Source organism: Rhinatrema bivittatum, chromosome 8, assembly GCF_901001135.1.
Source record: "Rhinatrema bivittatum chromosome 8, aRhiBiv1.1, whole genome shotgun sequence".
Lineage (NCBI taxonomy): Eukaryota > Metazoa > Chordata > Amphibia > Gymnophiona > Rhinatrematidae > Rhinatrema > Rhinatrema bivittatum.
This window is the reverse complement of record NC_042622.1, coordinates 156,515,145-156,537,908: the sequence shown is the minus strand read 5'-3', so window position 1 is coordinate 156,537,908 and position 22,764 is coordinate 156,515,145. Positions and strand designations below refer to the sequence as shown.

The 22,764-nt window shown below is 46.2% G+C and overlaps 1 long non-coding RNA gene across 1 annotated transcript in view; it reads right to left on the bottom strand.

The window, feature by feature from the left end:
• Nucleotides 1-15,971, bottom strand: part of LOC115097416 — an 88,375-nt gene extending 72,404 nt beyond the window's left edge. Inside the window, exon 1 of the long non-coding RNA XR_003858274.1 lies at nucleotides 15,818-15,971. This is a non-coding gene — a long non-coding RNA (uncharacterized LOC115097416). The remainder of the gene's footprint in view (nucleotides 1-15,817) is intronic.
• Between the last annotated feature and the right edge of the window lie 6,793 nt (nucleotides 15,972-22,764).

Sequence of the window (22,764 nt, the reverse complement as noted above, 5' to 3'; positions counted from 1 at the left end):
CTTTTTAAATGTTTTGGTATCTTTTGTAAGGTGTATATTGGAAGATAGTAAATTCTATATTGTGGGACCAGAGATGGAGAATGAGTGTTCATGTGTCAAAATGAGCAAACTTAGGAGAAGGAACATCAAGTAAACATTGGGTAGAAGAATGGAGAGTACAAATTGGAATGTGACTTCACAACACTGTACTGATGCATGGTGAGGAGACATTATTAAGGTTATGTAGAATGACTGCTGTTTTGTATTCACAAGTGCACTGGTAACCAATGTAATATTTTAAGAACTAGGATAATGTGTTTGTGAATATGAGCACTTGTTAATAGCTGAGCTGCAGAATTTTGTATAATTTGAAGAGGTCTTAGAGAGGTCCATATTCAAAAGCCATTTAAATGGATAACTCAAACATTATCCATCTAAATGGCTAATTTGGCATTTTCAGCTACTTATGCAGCTAAATTATAACTGGATAAATAGTTGTGCAGCTATAATTTAGCTGGATAAACAAAGGGGTGTTCTGAGGAGGGGTTGAGTTATCTGGCTAACCTAGCCTAATATCAGGTATATCCGGCTTCAGAGCAGGCCTAAAGTTATCTGGCCATCTGTGGCCTGCTACTTACCCAGATATCTTCAAAAGATAAGTGGCGACCCTGTCAAAAAAAAAAGGACTGCACAGTGGGCCTCTGGGTGCAATTTCCACCCCACCATTACTACTATTACAATCCCTGTTAGGCCAGGACCCACCCTTCAGAGGGCACTAGATGTAAAAACCTTGCATATACTGGCGCTGCCCTCCAGCCCTCTCCCCCTTCCTTCTCAGCACCCTCAACCCCCACCCCCATGCTACCACTTCCTCTAAAGGACTCCCACCCACTCCGTACCTTCAAATAGGTCCCTGTGTGGCCTGACAGTGCAGTCAGTGGCAATCCTGGGTGCCTCCACGGTAACTCTCGACAATAACATTCTTTTAATGACGCAAAGGTTCTTTAACGATGAAGAAGCATTTTTTAAAACTTTAACAGGGTTTTATCATAGAAACATGATAGAAGAAAAAGACCATTTGGCTAGGGACCCTCATTTTCAGTTTTTAGTGTTCTTTATTCTTCTTGCGAATTTATCAAGGTTTATTATGACATGAAGAAAAACAGGAGAAAATCATTTGAAAAAAAAAAGACTAATTTTTCTGGGTAAATATCAGAGTTTATTTTGTTGGACAGAAGCCAGGACCATAAAACAATATTAAGCGGATTCTTCCACCCATCTGCTCATTAGCATCCTCATCTCTACCTTCATCCCCTGCCTAGCATTCCCTTTCCCCCCACTCCTACCCTTCTGAGAATCTCCCTTTCCTCCCACTCCCCCACACTGCAACAGCATTCATCCTTAGTGGTGGTGGCTCCAGGCTTTTCCTCTCTCCTTCAGCAGCCTGCTTACTCTTCAATACTCCACTTTTGCTTTTGTCCAGGGCCAGGAAGTGCTTCTGGTGGACAGGGCCTGCTTCAAATGCATTTGGGGCACCAGACGGTAGGCACGTTGGCTGCTGTCTTGTGCCGCGACAATTCATCTCCAGAATTCATTCCAGAGGATGTGGTTAGGGCAGTTAGTTTGGCTGGGTTTAAAAAAGATTTGGATAAGTCCCTGGAGGAGAAGTCCATAAACTGCTATTAAACAAGTTGACTTTGGGAATAGCCACTGCTATTACTGACATTAGCAGCATGAGATGTATTTAATGTTTGGGTACTTGCCAGGTACTTGTAACCTGGCTTCACCACTGTTGGAAACATGATGCTGGACTTGATGGACCCTCGATATGATAGCATATGGCAATTTCTTATGTTCTTATGTAGGAGACAGGTATTGAAACACAGCATGGGCAGTACTGGAGGGCAAGCACTTTCACTGGTGGGGTGTGGGATTTGAAATGTATCTGCAGCTTTGGCGCAGTTTTTTAATCATCCTAAATTTAGGGTGAATATCAGTTTAAACTGATTGTCACTGTTAGAAAATCTGGGAATTAATGGGCAAAAATCAGTTTAAACTGAAAACAAAGGACCCTACCTATGGCTCATCTAGTCTGCCCAACTGTCCAATTAATTTAGCATTATTATTCCAATCATTGCCTTAGAGATCCCCTGTATTTATCCCATGCTTTCGTAAATTCAAATACTGTTTTTGTCTCCACCACTTCCACTGAGGCTGTTCCTCACATCTACCACCCTCTCTGTACAGAAATATTTCCTAAGATTAGACAAGTCTACCCCCTTTCAACCTTATTGCATAATCTTGCATTCTACAGCCTCCTTTCTATTGAAAGATGCTTATCTTCTGTGCATGAAAATCTTTTAAGATATCTGAATGTCTCTATCATATCTCCCCTATCTTGCCTTTTCTCTTAAAATCTATCCCCCTGTGCTTTAGATTGGGCACCACTGACCATTTTAAACAACAACAACCTTCTGGACTGATTCCATTCTGTTCATATCCTATTGAAGGTGCAGTCTCTAGAAATGTACACAGAATTCGAAGTGAGGTCACAATAGGGACCTATCCAGGGGCAATATCTCCTCCCTTTTTCTGACTATTCCTCTCCCTATGCAGCCAAGCATTCTTCTGGCTTTTATTGTCACTTTATGCACCTATTTGGCCACCTCAAGATCATCAGATACAATTACCTCCACATCCCACTCTTCCTTTGTGCTTAGAAGAAATTTTCTTGGGATTTTGTATCCTAAATGCATAACTCTGCATTTTTTAGTATTAAATCTCAGCTGCCAGACCTTCGACCATTCCTCCTCATGCTTTCCATACGTTTCTGGATATCTACTATATTACAGATTTTGGTAGCATAAGCAAAAATACAAACCTTTCCCAACAATCCATCTTAATTCATACGGGCTGATAACAGTAAAAGTCGCGGGAGAGCGTCCGCTCTCCCAGCGCACACACAGGCCACTCTGCTTGGCGCACGATTCTGGAGGGTGGCCTATGCAATTAGGGCCCGCGCCTCTTTTTGGACAGGAGCGGCGGCTGTCAACGCACTGTACTGTATCGGCTGCAAAGACGTCACAGACGGCGAAAAGCTAAGGGCCCTTATCGGCGCCAGTAACGCACCCAATAGCACCACCTTTCACGGTTTTTAAGAGGTAAAGCTAGAGCGTACAAACACGGGTTAACAGTGCGCTCCACCGAAGCGCACTGTACTGTATCGGCCTGATAGTTGGGGAGAGGTAGTCACTAAGGGGGTCATTTTCTAAAGGGATCGCACACGAAAAGGGACTTTTCGCGTGCGATACCTAGATCAGGGCGGGTTCTGGGCAGCATCTGCACCAGAAGGGAAGGAGTAGGGGCAGCAATGGGGCAGACGCCACGAAGATGTCACAGACGGCGAAAAGCTAAGGGCCCTTATCGGCGCCAGTAATGCGCCCAATAGCACCACCTTTCACGGTGGCGCTATTGGTTTGCAAAAGCTGGGAGCGATTGCACCGCAGTGGTGCGATCGCTGCCGGCTTTCGCAGGCCCGCCCTCCAGTACTGCGCAATTCATAGAGCCGCGCGAGGATAGAAAATCAGGCCCTAAGTCTAAAAATAAAATATTTGTATTGCTGGGGACAGGCCCTTTGGTAAGTGATCTCACTCACCACTTGCAGACGTGAATTATATTACTTTTTATTGTATAAGAACTGCAAACTGGAATAATCCTACAGCAAACATTTTAGCTAAGGACTTTTTTTTTTTTTTTTATAAAAGGTAGTAGACTTAAAGACGTGTCACATTTTGATAGCCTAACTTAAGTGTTACATTTCCTGAAAGAAGTGGATCACATCTTTAAAATTCCAAATGGAAGAATAAAGCAATTTGTGTATACTGCAAACTTTTCATTTTAGACTCTGGAGCCTGGCTTTGGGCATATTTTCTTTAAATAAAATTTAAAAAATTACATTCATATTATTTATATACTGCTCAAAGAAAGGCATCTTATTTCTGTCTAAAAAGTTTGTCTTTTCAATATAACTCGAATTAAGATTACTGGTGATATTACAAACAATAATTATTGTGCTAATATTTAATGTGCATATGACATTTCTTACTATATATCAAGTCCTAGCATTAAAAAAAACTTGCATTCATTTAGAAAAACCTTCACTTTCACAGGCTCTAAAGAGACAACTAAAAATAAAATACACAAGGCAATACAAAGAGTTAATATTAAATATCAATTTATTCAGTTGCACATTTCATGTGTCATAAAATAGTTCTCAAATAAAATTAAACACGTAAATATGCCAATTTATCAGTTGCACATTTCATGTGTCATAAAATAGTTCTCAAATAAAATTAAACATATAAATATACCAATTTATCAGTTGCACATTTCACGTGTCATAAAATAATTCTCAAATAAAGTTAAACATTTAAATAGATAAATATATTTAAAAAATATTCAAGTAAAGTGTCCATAAGATACATTCAATAGACTGAGACTTCAGGCTAATACTTCAACAAAAGTATACACAGGCTTCTCACAGCCGCAGCGTTCTGGTTCTGGAGGTTTGATAACCACACGTATACAAGTTTTTCGCTCCATAAGACGTCTTATGGAGCGAATATAAAAAATAATAATAAAGTAACTACAATTCCCCCCACCCTCCTGACCCCCCAAGACTTGCCAAAAGTCCTGGTGGTCCAGCGGGGGTCCTGGGAGCGATCTCCCCCCTCTCGGTCATTCGGCTGCCAGAAACCAAAATGGCGCCGCCATTTTGATTGCTGGCAGCCCACAGCCCAAGAGCTGGAGATCGCTTCTGGGACCCTCGCTGGACCACCAGGGACATTTGACAAGTCTTGGGGAGCTTGTTTTTTCACAGCACGATAAAAGTTTTTCGATCCGGAAAGTGACCCAAAATGGCCCTCCCCAGACCCGAAAACGAAACGGGGACAAAAAAAACATTGGATGCACATCTAGCCTGAAACGGACGCTCCATAAGACGCACGGATGCCCGGGAACGGAGCCGGTTTAGCACACCATGTTTTGTTTTGTTTTTAATTTTCCCCCTCTAAACCCTATGTGCGTCTTATGGAGCGGAAATTAAGTATCGAGCAGCGATTACAGAGATGCACTTGCTGTGCAGGTTGCACAGCGCTCCGGATCAGCGTTCCATCACATTGCAACATGAAAACCGAATGTCCCTCCTTCATCGGGTGTCAGTCCGGTTCAGCACTGTGCCACAGTCCCAAAGGCTCAAGTTCGTAGTACTGGCAATCTCACAGGCTGAGAGCGACTGCGTGCAGGACGCTGGGCATCCGGTAGCAGGTAAGGTTACAGGTGGCCTCCGGCATTCTCTGCTGCAGCTTGACCTCCTGGAGCACTGGCTTCTCGCTGAGGGGCCGGTGAAGGCTGGCAGGGAGCGGCAGTGCCTCCTCGGGCTCCTCTGTACAGATCTGTGCCAAGACAATAAGGCAGAGATAGAGGAGCCAGCGCTTGGCTGCGCTGCCCTCGAGGGGCCGTGGCTTTTGGCGGACCACTCCAGCCGGGTACAGCACCCTCCGGGGCTTTCTGCTCCGGCCGCTGCCCGTGGCCCTCCTGCTCCGCCACCGGGGCTTGGGCGCCGCCACCGACTCCGGGTCGAAGGTGAAGATTTCGGGCAGCTGGCTCCTGGCAGGGAGGTGTAGCGGAGTCAGGCACGACCCACAGTCAGGCTCCAGCTCCATGCTGCTGCCACTGGGAAGGGATAGCACCGCCCGCTGCTTGCCGGACCGCACACACATCTCGCTGGGAAGCGCCGTACTCTGGGCTGCTGGTTCTATGTCTGTGCGCTGCTCTTGAAGTGCAGCTAGAGTTAGATGTGAATGAAGTCTGATTGCCTGCGTTCATGGCATTTATCTTCTTCGTGCTTATTGACGTCACAGAGAACGCCATGCCCCTTGGCAGCTCTGTAAACCACGTCGGCGTTGCCCTTAAGTTTGGAGGAGCTGGAGTTTCCCCGAGTGTTGTTAGGGGCGGGGTGGAGGGAACTGTAGTAGCTTCCGGGGATTCGTTATTGTGCAAGTGGCTACTAGGGCTCCATGCACAGGCTGTAAACCAGTATTTCACAATCTTTTCAAGCCCGAGCCTTGAAATGTTGCATTAACTAAAATGTTGCATGGCACACCAGTCTCTACGGGCTGGTAAATGCAGATGGGAAGTAGACTCATGGCCAAAAGATGGACTAAGAAAACACTGAAAGCCTCACCACTCTCTCTTCCAAATTTAAAAACAAAGGGAGAGGGGGCTGAGAAACACATGAACCTGTCACAATGTACCAGTTCCGTCTATATGCAACTGCAGGAGCAGGAAGAAGTCAGTGTGATTTGGGCAGCCAGCTCAGTTAGTTACCCTGGCTGCATCATGTAGCTGCCAGAGCTCCTCTCCACTGCTGCTGCTTCCCACCTATGGTGTAGCCCACTTTGGGGCTGATGCAATACAAAGCACTCAGCCCAACGCACTGTATAACCTTCAATTCCTGAATATACCCATATCAGTCCAGACCAGTGGGTTGTGCATTCCTACCAGCAGATGGAGTCAGAAAACAAAAATTTTGGGCACTGCTACATAACCGAGAGTGCCTCCTGCAAGTCCCTCAGTATTTCTCTAACTCCAGCAGATGGTAGAGGTGCAATCCTGCAGTCTGTTAGTTAAAAAAAAAAAAAAAAAGCATTAGGGAAAGTTTATTCATATTAGGTTAGGCTAGTTAGTATATAGCTATACACCTCCCTGAGGTGTTAGGCACCTTCGTGGGCCATCCCTCAATGGAAGCCGAGCGACCAGAGGGGTGGACACCCCTGCCTGAATCTCGTCTGCAACGGTCCAGTGGCTCCTAGTTCCCTCAACCACAGAAGCAGTTCCCTTTACTTGGTTTCCCTTAGACTCCAGAGTAGCTGTGTAAAGTTTTTTTCTTTAAAAAAAAAAAAATCCTCTTCAAGCTAGGCGGAGTCTGGTCTAGGGACGGGCCATGCCGTTTTCGCCGGCAGGCCAGTTGAAGTGGGGAGCTAGACACCCGGGGGTCTCGCCGACGGTCCGGGTAGGACTGCGGAAGGGGGGGAGGCCTTGTGGTAGGCTGCGTTTTGTAGCGCCGATGGCCCTTGACTGAGGAGTTTCGCGCCTGCAGTGAGTTTTTTATTTGTAGCTCCTGCAGCTGTGCGAAGGTTTCCCGGCCCAATTTTTTCTCTGTCGTTGACGACCGCTTGGCTACACGGTCCGGACTATGGCACCCCAAGCCAAAATGGGGACCTGCCGCACGTGTGGCACGACAGGACAGGCCCTAGATTCTAATTCCCTCTGTTCTGCCTGTATCACAGGGCAGGAGGGAACTTCTTCGATGGAGAAATCTGGCAGACAAGGGCTCTGTTCCTCCGGGCCGAGGTCCCCGTCAGCGGGGGAGGGTGGCTCACCACAGAGGTCGCGGGAGGAGGAAGCCCCTCCCATTCTATCCCCAGTGGAGCAGATTTACTCCTTTGGGGAGGACTCAAGGAGTTCTGCCCAGAGTTTGTGCTGCTGCTGCACCAGGCTTTCCTGGCTAGGAAGCAGGCAATTCTGAAGAGAGCAGCACGGCCGGATGTTCTGGCGGAGCCTCCACCCAAGCCGGGTGTCCATGGAGCCCTCGGACCTTCAGCAATCTTCAGGGGTTCGGCAGGGAACCCGAGTCGAGGATAGGCTGCCATCCCCACTCGGAGATACCACTGTCTCCGGTGTGGATCACGATCCGGGGCTCACCCATGACATGGGCGATGGGAACCAGGATGACCCGGACTCGGATGAGCTGCCACCTTCTGAGGGCGATGATCCCAGCGTGGTGCGCTTGTTTAAAAGTGAAGAGCTCCGACCTCTCATCTCCCAGATCTTGGAGGTCCTGGGGATCAAGGTGTCGCAAGAAGAGTCTGACAGCGAAGGAGGTAACTCGGTCCTGGATGGGATTCGGGGACCAACGACTTCCTTCCCATTGTCAAAGAAGGTCTGCAAGCTGGTGACCTGGGAGTGGGACTCACCAGATGTGGGCTTGAAAATGGGTAGAGCGATGGCGAAGATTTACCCCCTATCGCAAGATGTTTTGGATCTTCTGAAGGTGCCGAAGGTGGACGCGGCGGTATCTGCCGTGACTAAGAAGTCCACCATTCCCGTGGCCGGGGCAGTTACACTGAAGGACATACAGGACCACAAGCTGGAGATTCAGCTTAAGCGAGTCTTCAAGGTCTCCGCTCTGAGTCTCTGGGCGGCTATTTGTGCCAGCCTCATGCAGTGAGCTTGCTTTTGTTGATTCCAGGAGGCGTCCGCAGCTCCGAGTGCTGACGGTGGTGGGTCCTTGCAGGCTGCGCGATTGGAGGCAGGTGTTGCTTATGTCGCAGACGCCTTGTATGATTTGGTTCGGACCTCGGCGAGTAGTATGGTATCCGCTGTCACGGCTCGTAGACTCCTCTGGTTGCGGAATTGGTCAGCAGATTTGTCTTCCAAGTCTCAGCTTTGTAACCTCCCCTTTAAGGGAAAGCTTCTCTTCAGGGAGGACCTGGACCAATTGGTAAAATTACTTGGGGAGTCCAAGGGCAACCAGCTTCCAGAGGAAAGGAAGCCTTCAGGGAAGGTTTTTCCCCCTCAAGCTCGTTTTCAGGAATCTCGTTGATTTCGCACTGGTAGGTCTTCAGCTCTTTTGGGGTCCAGCCCGGCCCCAGGGCGTCAGCAGTCCTTTCGTGGAGGTCGCCGCCCAGGCAGGGCGCTGGACATTGAAAACCCTCCCAATGAAGCCAGGGTACCCATTCCGTCGGAGAAGCTGTCGGAGGCAGATTGTCGAGCTTTTATGCAGAGTGGGCAAGGATTACCTCAGACTGCTGGGTCTTGAAAGTGGTCTGGAATGGTTATGCTCTCGAGTTTTCACGCTCAGTGCGGGAGGCCTTTGTGGAGACTCGTGTAGCTTCGTGGGCCAAATGCGAGGCAGTGCAGAGGACCCTACAATGGATTTTCGACCTCAAGGCCATTGTTCCAGTTCCCTAGCGGAACAGGGCCAGGGACGGTATTCGGTGTATTTTGTGGTTCCTGAGTAAGAGGGCACTTTTCGTCCAATTCTGGATTTTGCAGAAGGTGAACCGGTGTCTTCAAGTCCCTTGTTTTCACATGGAGACCTTGAAGATGGTGGTGGCCGCTGAGCGCAAAGGGAAGTTTCTTGCATCTTTAGACCTCACCGAGGCGTATCTCCACATCCCGATCCGCCAGGATCACCAGCAGTATCTCCAGTTCAAGGTGCGGGGTCAACATTTCCAGTTTCAAGCTCTTCCTTTCGGTCTAGCGATGGCTGCATGTACCTTCACCAAGGTTATGGTGATCATGGCGGCGTTCCTGCGCAAGGAGGGAGTCCTAGTTCACCTGTATGTAGACGACTGGTTGGTTTGAGCGAAGTCACAGCCTGTGATGCTAAGAGCCTAATCCTGAATCCACTCACGATATCTACATCTTCTCGCAGTCAGGAATTCATGACCATTTTCAGGAAGGCTGCATTACCGGGGGCTGGCTTCTACATAGGAATGCATCTCTGGCTAACATCACATTCCAACTAACCTCTTCTGTGTGTCTCCCTCATCTCTAGCTTGTCTGCCCGCCCAGGAGGACAGCTCAGTCCCAGCCTAATCCCCTAATCCTTACAGGCGACAGAGGCTATGCACTCAAAACCTGTGGCCACTTCTCAGAGCACGGCGGAGGTGCGATACAACTGGGCCCAACAGCTGATCAGAGCAGTCATTGAGAGAATCTTCGGCCTACTCAAAACATGCTTCTGCTGTCTGAACAGATCAGGGGGATGCTTTCTCTACCACCCACCTGTGAGATCTTCCTAGCCTGCTGTATGCTACATAATTTATCCAAAACCAGACACATGCCTCCTCCAGAGGGACTCGATAAAAAAACAGATGAGGAGGAGGAACAAAAGTTCAGTCAGGAGGAACTGCAGGTGCTACATCGCCACAGTCAAAGGCAGGCTATAGAGGAAAAAACACTCTCTACAACAATATTTTCACTAGTGAAAGTATATTTATTTTTACATACTGACATTTGATCTGAGATATCACATTGGTTTACATTCAGGTACTGTAGGCATGTCCCTATCCCCAGAGGGCTTACAATTTAAGTTTGTACCTGAGGCAATGGAGTGACTTGCCCAAGGTCACAAGGAGCAACAGTGGGACTTGAACCCTGCTCTCCTGGCTTGTAGCCCACTGCTCTAACCACTAGGCTATTCCTCCTCCTTCAATGATAGGATTATAAATATGCTGTACATATAACTATTAATGCCTCTTTGGGCCTCTTTTTGGCTTGGGTGGGCCACGTGCAGGAGCCTTGGCCTGCCCTAGTTGAGAGCTGGTCTGCAGCAGATTCCTCACTGCTCATACTACCCTCAGAGGGCCAGGACCTGGCAGCTTAGGAAGATGGCTGCAGGAGGGTTTGGCAGGTGATGAAGCAACCATTTGGATGGATGGCTGTGGTGGTAATGGGATGGCAGGACTGGATGCTGGGAGCTGGATATGGTGCCACTTTGCATACTGCGGAGCTAGCAGTGGCTGCAGTTGCCAGCGTAGCTTATAGTCTAGCAGCTCCCTCCACACTCCCTTCCCTGGCCTGGCGAAGGCCACATATTTCTGCCCTCATTGCTCACCTTTCTCCTGGATAGCTACCTGGAGGCCATGGATTTGTGGGCAAGGTGCTCCCACTTCCTCCAGGACCTGGGCATTCAGCTCTGTGAGGAGCCGCTCTGCTGATCTGGCCTGTACCTGCTCATCTTCCTGAGCAGCTTCCTCCTCTGCTGAGGAGTTGTTCTCCAGCTGCCTACCTGCTGGATCACTTGGTAGTGAAAAGGGCCAAGCTAGCTGTTCTTCCTCATCCTTCTCCTCCTCTGGTTCCTCCTGCTCCTCCTCTTTCTCCATTGCAGAAAGCTACCACATCTCTTTCCCCATGGATCCCAAATCCTCTGTGTCCTTCTTGAAGGTGTCAAGCAGCTGATGGATGTGCCGGCATGCCCTTTGTAGGCGACTGGGTCCTGGCAATTCTGCATGCTGACCCCCTGCAACGCTGAAAATGGTGCATGTTTTAGATTCGCATAATAGGTGTGTATGTTCCTCTTGAGTTTCAATGTTAACAAACAGTACCACTCCCCAAGCCCTCTTTGACCACTTCCTGATACTCCAGTGAAAGTCTCTAACTTGTACCTCTTCCAGCGATATATTCCCTGGAAACACAAGCTGTTGCTGAGCCTGCCTAGCTGCAAAGGCAACAGCTATCAGCGTACACTCTTGAAAAAGGTTGCTTACTGGCTCTTGATGTGACTTGCAAGCCCGGCTCTCACATTCAAATAACAGGGTGGAATTGGTAATGACCCTATAAACTGTCCATTTACTTGGGGCCGGAGATAAGAGCAAAGTGGACAGCAGTAAGCCATGTAGCCATACAGATATGGAGGCAACAACATATAAACCATGTACTTGCTTAGAACTAGGAATCCAAACCATCTATAAAGGAAGCTATGTGCAGACCATAGGTGCTACTATAGTATCATGGTACACTTACAGCAAATAGATCTACCTGCCTTATAGTGTATTACCCTACACACCAGATCTGTTGCTCTGGAGCCAAGGGGTGACTCAGGCTCTTCTCTGTGTGCACATATGCCCTGGATCAATATAATAGGAGGTCCTGGTATAGTCATACATAGTATATGCTGCCACCTCAGCCCACATCCAGACCTGCTTCTACCTAACAAGGCAGCGCAGGTCCCTCCATATGTGGCTTAGCTCAGCCTCATTGTGGCTGTTCTTAAAAACAGCACTAATCTTATGGCAGATTTTTTTCACATATTTGCTCCTTCTAATAGATCACTTTCTTAGACTCTGGTCCATAGAGGATGTTCTGCACCTTCATTACTTCCTTGACTAGGAGGTCAACCTCCCTGAGGATGAAGTTAGGCTTCCTTGTCTGGCCTGGGCATCTTTCAAACATGGTAGTGATGGAAAGAGAAGCAGCTGCCTCCTTCCTTTTATCCCTGCAAACGCATGTAATGTGCATATATTTATGTGGGTAAGTGGGCAGGGTTTATGCGCTTAAATGTTATGCGCACAACCAATTAAAATCTAAAGCATTGTAATGCATGTACAGGGTTGCTCACGTTATTGTGCAATCTTACCTGTGTGACCTCGATGGCTGTGCAGTGATGTCATACATTTGCTCCTCTATGTCTGGGTTCCCCTCCACCCAGGCAATCAGCTGTTCTTAATTTTACATATGCTATTGCAGAAAATGGATTTCCACTCTATGGCCCATTGCCTGCTTGTTGATTTCATGCAAATTCAGTGTGAGAAATAAGAGCACCTGTATCAAGTATGAATGGGTGGATAGTGGTTGTTGGCTTGGTTGGATGCTAACTCTATCCCTCTTCTTTGCCACTTTGCTTGTGCTATGTGTGCCTGAGTCTGAGACCAACATGGAAACTATGACTCACCCAGAATCCTCTGCTGCCTTGGCCTGCTTGCAGTTCTGGCCATGGGAACCTTAAATGCCCTATTGACTCTAATTTGGAGAAATTACAGGAGACATCTGGACAGCAGCAGAAGCTGTCAAAAACATGATGGAGGGTCATGGGGTCACAGAAAAGCAGAAGGAAAAGGTCAGAATCTCACTGGCTAACGTTTCAACTACAGTGGCAAAAGTGAAACCAGAGTCTTGGCAACCCCTCTGAGGGTGAAAACCCGACAGGACAAAGGACTAACAGAAGATTGATGTGAACATTAGGCAAGTAGGCCCCAATTTGGGACGAGGGTCAGGGTAATATAGGTTTAATGTATCTTGTTTTAACATGAGAAACTGTGTAAGTGATATTCCCATAGGTTCATGCAACTTGGGCATTATTGTATGTTTTACCTATAAAAGGCAGCACTCACTGATATCCAAGGAGAGACAGAGTAGTGCTTCTCCTGAGCATCTAGACAGAGAGAACTGCTGTGACTCTGTACCTGCCTTGTTTATTGATATGCAATAAAAAATTGATATTTGTTTTTACTAAATTTGGTATGATGTCCTTGTGTTCGGGGAGAAGCACCTTTAAGCGTGTTTGGTGCTTAACACTTGCCACCACAGGGTTCATTTGGTGAGAAAGCTATGTGGACCACACCAGCAAACTTTAAGTCTCTGTATCAGCAATTACAAACTCATGTTGGGAGTAGGTGTGTCCTAGCACTGTCTCCTTGAACAATGTCCCTCCACATACAGCTCTCCTTGTGTTCTCTCCAAGTGTGTGCTCATGGCCCTTCCGAAGCCTCTTGTCTCCAAGAAATGTAAGAATATGAAAGGGATGCTGGCAAATAACCTTCACATCAACCTCCAGCTGTGAGCCTTGCTGTGAGGATTGCCTTCCTTCTGGTCTGTGGATTAATGGGTTACAAATGTGCAAAATAAATAACTTGGCTCTTCCTTGATTTTAGCCATAACTGGCAGAGCTTTAGGTGTGTATATCACAACAGCAGCTGCTGTAACAGGTCAACAAAAGCTCCAAATGCTGCATAGCTTGTCTTTTGAGTATGGTACTAGTGGACTTTGTAACGGTAGGTTTTTTACAGCTATTGTTTTTTTTACTCTTTGAAGGGATTTCTTCATGTCAGCCATCTGCTGTATAATTAGCCCTTTGCATTAAGGCTAGCCCTCGTGAGGCAGGAGATAGGTAGACTGTATACCGTTCCTTTATGGAAACCAAACTGTAGCATTCATGTGTTGTCACATATGTCACTCAGGGGACATTGACTGTACTTTATTCACTTTTACTAATACCCTTACACACGAGCACATTAAAACTGCTGTTGGATGGGAATGCAGGAGGACTGGGTTCAAGTGAAAAAGGACAATACTCCTCCTTCTCCTCTAATACCTCTTGAGCATGTGTCTGACTCCCTAGCCTTCACCACTTATAATTGCCAGTGTTCCTGATTTCCACCATCTCACTAGTGGACCTACAACCCCTAAGTGTGGTCCCATATCCCTGGTCTGCTGTCCCATGCTCTCCCTTCTGTCCTTAATACCTCTGCTTGACCCCTTCACCACTACACAAAAATCTAATTCCCTCTAACCTCTTCCATGAGTTAAAGCACTGAATGAACCCTACCTGGTCTTCCTTCTGATGCTTATCTGTTTTCCCTACCCGCCTTTCCCAGATGTACTCTCTTTTTTCACTCTCAACCTCATGGTCACCAGCAACACACAGGGAGCAGGGCCTGGAATGCTAGCCTGAAAAAGATGTAGGCCAGACTCCCAGGATTAGCTGAAGCTGTGACACTTACATGAGGTAATTTCCTCCAAAGTTGCAGAGTAAGGTGAAAACTCTCCCTTGCTGTGTATAATCTCTCCGTTGTCGTTTGCAACCCTCTATAACCACATTCCTATTCTGGGCCCAGCTATGCAGAATGACAGATTGTGGAGAGGGGGAACCTGAGGGAAGTGCTTGAAGAAGAACACCCATTCTGCTCTACCTCTTAAGCATGAAAGGAAAGTGTGTGAACCTCCATCATGGCAATTCGCACACCAGAAAAGCCATAAGGTAATATCCAAAGCCATTTAAAGGGATCACTCCCAAGTTAGCCATTTAAATATTTACCTTTGATTATTGATCTCATGGAAACCATCAGCACATAGGATCACACAGATTTTATTTTTATTTATTTCAATTTATATACCGGTATTCCAAATCTATGCTAAAAAGTACAGCAAAATGATAGTCAAACGGCTTCCAGTATCATGCGAATACATTTGCTCACCTTCCTTATTTTAATCTCCAAAAGCACATTTAAATAAATGAGTTTTTAAATTCCTTTTAAAGTTTGAAAAGGTTGACTATTCTTAGTATTACAAATTTTAAGCATTTTTATTTTAACTTTTAAAAGTTTTAGTTCACATGTAAAACCTTTTACAAAAAAAAATTTTTTTTATTTATTAGCTTCTATATACCGATAGCCGTTTGCACATCGTATCAGTTTACAATAAATATTGCGCCAGTAAGTTATGGCATAACAACTATAGGTCGGACAAGGGAGGGAAAAATTAGGGAACAAACCATTAATGAAACCCCACCCCCAGGGAAGTAGGGACACCAGCAAACTCAGACTTAGGAGTCTGCTCAGGATGGGTGTTGCCTCATGGCAAGAATCTGGAGCACCACGGTCAGACGCTGTCTTGCCTGACCATGGCGGTTCCGGTTCACCATCCTGAGCACACTCCCAAGAGCTGCTCTTGTTGCCTTCTGCTCCTGAGTGGCCTAAAAATATTTTAAATAAATCTCATCTACGGAAGACATCCCAAAATGCCTTTGCTGATACAGGTGACCACACAGATCCCAGCAGTGGAACAAGTGCCTCTAGACATGACTGAAATCTGAAGGATGACCCGAGAACTGATATTGAAAGGAGTGCAGACAAGAAGCACTGTCCAGCCCTCCAGTTCTTACCCAGAGATAAGGTGTGGTTAAACACTAGGAATATCCGCTTGAGATTATCCTTTTCCAAGTTTGCATCTCAAGTCATCGGACTATATCCTATCCTTTGACAACTTGGACCAATCATATACTAGTGGAAATTGCCACCTTCGCTACGATTATACAATTTGTTCCATGTGTCCCTTTTAAAGCCTTTGATCGTCAACTGGGAGACACAAAACCCTCCAACACCCACCACAATAGCTTCTGACCCAGACACTGAGTTTAAGGTTAAAGACATCCTGGATACCTTGCTTGTGCAGGGACAACTCCATTATCTTATACAGTGGAAAGAGTATTCACCTGAGGAGATATCCTGGGAGCCTGCAACCAATGCCCATGCTTCCAAGCTGGTCTGGAGACTCCATCACCGTTTTCCCCACAAACTTAGAAGTGGAGGCCCAGGAGGAAAGCTTAAGATGGGGGATACTGTAACACCCCTTCCTCCAAGCACTTCTGGCATAGTCTCCCACTCCATGCAGCATCCAAGGACTGTGTATAGCACTTCCTGCAACCAGGGGCTCCTCTTATAGGCCCTGCTACTAGGACTTCCTGGGTTGCTGGCTGACATCACATCCTGTCTAGGTATATAAGGAAGCCCCCTACTACCAGCCAGTGCCTCAGCTACAGGTCCTCCTGTGTTAGTCATTTGTACTATGTTGCTACTGTTCCCACCTGGCTTTGCTGTGTTCCTGCCTTTTCCCAGCCTTGCCTTACTGTGTTCCTTTCTTGTCTTATTCTCCTGCTCTGTTTTGCCTTGTTCTTCTGCTCTGTTTCGCTTTACCTTGCCCTCCAGCCTTTCCTTGGACTGTTCTTCTTTTGCTGACTTGGATTGTCTTCTGACCTTGCTTGATTTCTGCCTGGACACTGACCTTGCTTGATCTCTGCTTGCCTTGACCTCTGACTGGACAATGACCTTGCTTGGTCTCTTCCTGCCTCAATCTCTGCCTGGTCCCCAACCTTGCTTGATCTTTGCCTTCCTTGTACCCTACCTGAGAAATCCTGGTGGCTGCCAGAACTTACAAGCCCAACCCAAGGGGGAGGTGGCTGGTCAGGCAGAAGATCTTGCCTTGTGGCATGTCCACTGCTGCCTACTAGGGCTTGGCCCATGTTTTCATGCCCCAGCTGTGTCAATCTAGCAACGGTCCAAGGTCTCACATTCCCCGAAGTGTGACATTCACTCAGTATGGCACTGGAAGGATCCAAAGGAGGAAGCTTAAGAGGGAGATGAGGAGGGTGTGCCATATGTTGCATAAAGTGCAGCCCATAAAGTGCTCATTAATTATCACACTCTCGTGCTCATGCTGTAGCAAGGGAGAGGAGGCATGCATGATTACACATATGCTCATAAAGAAGCGTGTGAAAAGTGATGTTTTGGATTTAGAAACAGCTATTTTACAACATTTGGGATTTTGAGAAAAACATAGTTACATGGCCTAAAGATGGCCACCAGCCCTGCCTGTGGGGGAGGGGTTTTGAAGAAAATCCTTTATGCTATTTACCCAGTCCTCAAGGAGCTTGATGACATCAGTACAGGTGGAGTGGATGCAAATCCACCAGAAGCCTAAACCTCATGCTGTCATCTGCCAGAGGGAAACCCCTTTGCCACCAGGGAAGGAGGGGGAAATGCTGCAACCAACAGAGGAAGACATTTCCTGCATGTCCCTGGAGCCGGCCTGTTTGCCGATGACTCTTATTGTTGAGAGGTGCAGAAAGAAGCGCCCAGGTGCTGGTCTGGATCTGAGCATCAGGCAGTGATGACTTTTCTGTGGCATATCTGATCAGGTCTGAAGGCGCACTGGTTGGGAAACATTGTCCTAAACTACTGTATGCTAGCTTTTAGTGGCTTCGTAGCCAGAGATGATTTTCTGTCACATTATTATCAACTCTGAATCTTTTTGAACTTCTTTCCTTTTCCCCATTGGGAAGGTAGAGGTTGCCACTAGACCTGACCTGGTACTTTTTTTATTTTGAAAATTACCACTGCTGCCCAGAAAAGTACCCAAAAACGTAATTTCTTTGTATTTAGAGGTCGTAAACTGTTGTTTAGGTAGTTTTCTCTCCATTTGGCTTTGTAAGTAGTGAAGGATGGCAACACCCGCTCACTCTGTATCTGCCTTGTGCCATACTGCATCTGAAGGGTATTTACACCAGTGATAAAGAGCCTGCATTGGACACATTAAGAGTAATTTTATAACAATTAAAATATGTAGTGCCAAAACACATAAGTTACTCCAGTTTTCAAAGCAAATTTATGTGCATAAATTTACTTTGAAAATTATCCAGAAGAACACGCACAAACTAACCTGAACATAGTTACACCCAGAGTCCCGGGGCCGCCATCACGCATTGTGTTAGTGGGGCTTTTGTTGCTGTGGTACTTTTCCCCCCACAAGATAATACTATGGGACATGGTATTTTCCACGAGGGAGAAATACTGCAGGATTCCCAAAGCTGCAGGGTCATTCACCACGGCTTTGTGACTCCCGAGGAACTTTTCCTTTGGGAAATAAATATCATGGCTTAGTGAATGACCCCCTTAGTTTGTAAACCCTCTGTGTTGAGGGAAATATCTACAGTACCTGAATATAATCCACTTTGAAAATGCCTGAAAAGCCAAATATAAATAAAAAATAAAATGAAATTAAAGGAATTTAGAAAAGTTCTGGCAGCTCTGCTGTTTAACCTGTTCAACACTTATTTAGGGTCAGAGGTGGTTCCAAAGGACTGGAGACAGGCAGATGTGGTTTCTCCTCAAAAAGGTGGAAGGAGGAATCTGGTTAATCTGATCTTGGTGGTGAGTAATTAATGGACCACTGCTAAAGCTGAGAATAGTGCAGCTTCTAGAATGCAGAAGGTTACAGGATCTGAAGCAGGATGGTTTTGCCAGGAGTAGAGTTTGCCGGATGAATCTAATCCATTTCTTTCAGTGGATGACCAGAGTTAGATCAGGAGGCAGTAAGAACATAAGAACATATCATACTGGGTCAGACCAAGGGTCCATCAAGCCCAGCATCCTGTTTCCAACAGTGGCCAATCCAGGCCATAAGAACCTGGCAAGTACCCAAAAACTAAGTCTATTCCATGTTACAGTTGCTAGTAATAGCGGTGGTTATTATCTAAGTCAACTTAATTAATAGCAGGTAATGGACTTGAACTTATCCAATCCTTTTTTAAACACAGCTATACTAACTGCACTAACCACATCCTCTGGCAACAAATTCCAGAGTTTAATTGTACATTGAGTGAAAAAGTGCTAGATGTCGTGTACTCGGAGTTCAGTAAGGTCTTTGATACCACTCCTCATAGGAAACACTGGTAAACAAATTTCTGAGAACATTTTGTTTCCTCCACAACCTTCGGTGAAACAAGTAGATTTTAACAAGCTGAACACAAATATGCATTTATTATGTCTGTATCACGTACTGTTTGCCAGAAAAGTGCGCTATACATTAAGCATTGTTACGTGTCTGTGGTGGCATAAGCTATAATGGCAATGTTGGCACCAGAAAACAAAACTAAAAGTGTTTTGCTGCAGATTTTCGTTTGTAATCACTGTCTGACGCTTCGCGGATGAGAGTCCAACAATAGTCACCCAGCAATAAGGAGTTCTACTTGCCTTGATACGGTTTCTCCATTTTGACAATATTTTGATGAAACCTTTCACCATGTTCGTCACTAACAGCACCAAGGTTGTCTGGGAAGAAGTCCAAGTGGAAATGAAGAAAATGGATCTTCAATGACGTGTTGCACTTCATCAATTTCTATGCCTGAAGCAGATTTTCAACCTGTTCGACATAGTCTACTGCCTTATAGTTGCCTAGAAAGTTACAAACGACATTCTTGAAGGCTGTCCACGCAACACGTTCTGTACCTTGCAGAAGACCATCAAAGTGGCTGTCCTTCATCACAGCTCGAATTTGTGAGCCAAAGAAAACACCTTCTTTTATCTTGGTGTCACTTAAGCATGGAAACCAGTTGGAATCTTGCAGCCGAGCTGGGGCTTGCCCGAGCAAGTTCTGGCATGATCAGGCAGAGTGTATTTTTTAAAAAGTTAGTCTCTGTTACATGTTATGTTACTTATGGCCATCAAAAATACGACAAGAATTTTAAAAATCATAAAATCTACTGTCCAGCAAGAAAATATATGTACGCGAGATTATGTTTTAAAATTTCACAATTATTGTAAAACAAAATTGGCTGTTTCTCAAAAATCTTACGTGATGTACAAATTTTGAAGTAATATCTGTGATCAAGATCAAAAAATCTACTTGGAACACAAAAGCCTGAAGGAAACAAAAACTTTGTTTACCAGTGTAATTTATAAACAAACTGAACACCCTAGATTTGTTTATTCTTGGATTAGAAACTAGTTGAGTGGGAGGCAACAAAGGGTAGTAGTAATTGGAGTTTACTTTGAAGAAAGGGGGAGTTACCAGTAGTGTGCTGCAGAGATCAGTCCTTTTCCAATTCTGTTCAACAATTTTATAATCAATGTCATGGAAGGGTTAGCCTTTTGCAGGTGATATCCAAGGGACCGATGCAATATGGTGCGCTGAGCCAAGCGCATTGTTAACTTGCAGTCAGACGCGGGTAGAATAGGCGCTAAGCAATCCCCTAATGCAATAAGGGGATTAGCGCATATTCAACCCGCGTCCAATGCGGAGTGAATCTAATAGCGCTCTTCATATGCAAATGCATGTGAATGAGGCTATTAGGCATTCACTCCTGATGCAAAAAAAAAAAATGTGTATCTCAGACGCACATTTAACTGTCATCTATTAACGCCTGCCAGGAGCAGGCATTAATAGTTGTGCGCATCAAAAAAAGATGAAAAATAAAAGAAATAAAAGTAAAAAAAAACCAAATTGACAGTTGGACCCATCACGAAAACTGACGCTGAGTTTATCGGCGTCAGTTTACCTTACTGGCGGATAGACAGGAAAACCAATGGCAACAAACTCGGTGTCGGTTTTCAGCAGCGAATGGTAACAAAAACCAACACCGGGTTTATCGGCGTCGGTTTTTCTGGCTGTCCACCGGTAAGGCAAACCGACGCCGATAAACTTGCCATCGGTTTCCCTTACTGCTGTATGTCGGTCACGAAAATCGACACTGGGTTTATTGGCGTTGGATTCCGTGGCTGTCCGCCGGTAAGGTGTTATGTGTGCCATCTGCGGCAGACCTGCAGTGTGGCCCCCTCACCTTCTTACACAGACTCCAGCTTCTGGTTCCTCCTCGCTAGCGGTGGTAGGCTGCCAGCTTTGACCTCGGGCCACCTCCGGTGCCTCCGGCTCCACCATAGTCCCCAGTGTTTCAGGTCAAGATTTATTTATTTATTTATTTATTTATTTATTAACTTTTATTTACCGACATTCGTGAAACACATCATGCCGGTTTACATAGAACTCAATTGGGAAATACAGTATAACAATATAACAATATAACAGTATGACATTGAAACAATAGGATGTTACTAAAACGAGAAGCAACAAACAGAAAAACCAAAAGCAAAATACAACAAAATAAATAATGTTAAAGGAAAACGAGGAGTGTAGGTTTGTAAGAAGGGTAGGCCGGGGGGTAGGGCGATCGTGAGGCCTCTCTTCATGGCCCGCGGAGAGATGCCACTAATTGTGCCGCGCCCCTTCCTAGGCATGCATGCGTGCATCACTGATCCTTATGAAGGGCCATGGCCCCGGATGATGACGTCAAACTCTTCAGTGTATTTAAGCTCAGGCCTTGCTCCATAGCGTTGCCTTTGCAACAGGTCTCCTCGCTATTCGAGTACACCTTGCTGAGAGATTTGTCTCTACTTTCCTCTTCCAACCCTAGTTGTTCCTGGTTCCTGCTCTCTTCATTCCTGCCCTGCCTATGCTTTGGATTGACTGCATGGATTTCGACTTCGCTTTGCCTGATTACGCTTCAGCCTATCTCCAGACCCAGACCTCCGCTACGCCTGACTATGCTACTGCCTATCTCCAGACCTTGACCATTGCTTCGATTGACCAACGCTATTGACTTCTCCGTGATCAGACCATTGCTTCGATTGACTAACGCTATTGACTTCTCCGTGATCAGATCTCAGCATTGCTTGCCACGACTTCCACTTTGCCACCGGCCCTGATCCAAGCCTGTCATTGACGTCTCTCCTAGCCTTCTCCCTGGACGTGGACTTATTAGGCTTCGGCCTACCTTTGCTCGTGCGTCCTCAGTCAGCTTCTGTTCCATTGGCGCCCAAGTTCAGTACCTTACCCAGTCCAGAGTAGGACTACGCCACCTATCGTCTGCTGTCTCTGGCCTGAACCAACCTTCTCAGATATCCAACCTCGAGGCCCACCTAAGTCCTGCCAGCCCTGGCACTCAAAGGCTCAGCCCGCGGGAAATGAGAGCTGGTATAGGTGAAACTTCAGCAGCAGCTGCCTATCAGCCCACTCCACCTGCCGACAGTGGGGTCCCATAGGTCCTCGCCTATGGGTTGTGTCAATCCCACCTCGGCCCAAGGGTGCACCTCTGATGTAACATAAGGCATCAGTTTTCCTTACTGCCGTACGCCGTACACAAAAACCAACCCCAGGTTTATCGGTTGGTTTCCGTGGCTGTCTGCCGGTAAGGAGAACCGACGCTGATAAACCTGGCATCAGTTTTCGTGCCCGCTTTACGGCAGTCATGAAACTGATTGGGATCGCACTAGCAAGGAGGTGCTAGGGTCGCGCCTCCTTGCTAACTCAACCCCTAATTTTAATATTGCATGGCGCCTCCCTTAGGGGTGCCTTGCGCGCATTAAGAGAGTGAGCACTGACTGTTCAGCGCCCACTTTCTACGTGACTTTATTGCATCGGCCCCTAAATCTGCAACAGGGTAGACACCCTTGAAGGTGAAATGAGGTTGAATCTAGTAAAGCTTGAGAAATGTCCTAGAGTCTGGCAGCTAACATTTAATGCTAAAAAAAGGCAGAGACCTGCATTTGGTTTGCAAAAACCCAAGGGAACGGTACGATATAGGGGGTTGAAGGTTTGTGCACAAAAGAAGTGTGAAATAAAATGAAGTAAAGCAAAAACAACACCCCTCCCCTTGAAGTGAAACAAAATTAAATTTTGGGGGCTAAACATCCCTAGAGATCGATTTTGAAAAATGTTTGAGCAAAAATGCCCAAATACGCTCTTAGGTGAGCCACCCGCGAGCAATGAGTAGTTAAAAAAGCTGCGAACTACATGTATAGACGTGTACATATCAATAATAAGCAACGG